The following is a 1,151-nucleotide window of genomic DNA, read 5'->3' as shown; positions in this document are numbered from 1 at the left end:
GGTCAAAGACTCAAACATTACTTGGGAGATGTGGAGGAGAAGGACAAGGTTAAATATCACCTCAACTGAGGAAGCTGACCGTCAAGCTAGTGACGTTAAAGAAGCACTTGTTGGGAGGCAACCCAACCTGAGGTAATACCCCTTTGCTGTTTCTTTTATTTGTTTCAATAAAAAGGGTGAAGTAGTTTCTGTGCATTGCAAAGAATTAAGTTTGGTGTTTCACACCGAACAATGAATTCGTGGATCAATAATTCAAAGGGGAATATGTGACTCTAAGTTTGGTGTTCCACTATAAAGATCAACTAAACACAACAACCTTTGAATTATATGAAAGGAACAACCATTCTAAGCAATCACAGAAATGCTTAAAATCCTTAGCAGCAACTTCATTCCAAGGAGAACTCAAGGATTCAAAGAACAGAGAAGTAAGTAGGAGACTAAGTTTGGTGTTCACACACCAACTTAAGACTCAGACACTTGCCCATACATAGTTGAGCTAACCACTCAAGTGCTTGAGAAGCAAGCAACTTCATCACTTTTTGCAGGAAAGGAAACAAGGATCTTAGAAAGAACATGAAGCAACAACTAGGAGAAGAAGGAGAAATCAAATTGTTTCCTGGCAACAAAGAGAAAACAAGAAATTTCACAAGGTGGTGTTGTTCCTTGACCATTCTTTAAAAGGCAAACAAAAGCATGCTTGTTCTGGTTTAAACTGTAATTGTTGAATCTTTCTAGAATGTGAAGTTTTTAGTATGAGTGTCTGTTTACTGCTTTGAATAAAGTGAATGCCTAGATGTTTGGATATAACTTCACCTTCTTAAACAAATACTTGCCATGCTTGTTCTGTTTCCAAAAATAAAAGAAAAGTTTGAACAAAAGTAACTTGGCTCAATTAGTGACAAATCAAGTAGAGTTAAGTGGTGGTATGCATGCGTGATTGTTTAGTCAGATCACTGGAAATAGAGTGTAGAATTATCATTTTTTGTGTGTAGAAATTGAAAACTGTCTATGGATCTTGATGAATAAATGTCTTTGGCCATGAAAAAGAAAGAAAAAGAAGAAGAAAAAGCCACTGAAAAAGGGCAACCAAAAAGCAAAAAAAAAATTGAGAAAATAAGCTAGGCACCAATGGTTTGAACTTCTGAGACAAA

The sequence above is a fragment of the Arachis stenosperma genome, chromosome 9, assembly GCF_014773155.1.
Source record: "Arachis stenosperma cultivar V10309 chromosome 9, arast.V10309.gnm1.PFL2, whole genome shotgun sequence".
Lineage (NCBI taxonomy): Eukaryota > Viridiplantae > Streptophyta > Magnoliopsida > Fabales > Fabaceae > Arachis > Arachis stenosperma.
The sequence above is the reverse complement of the archived record's forward strand: the minus strand, read 5'-3'. Positions refer to the sequence as shown.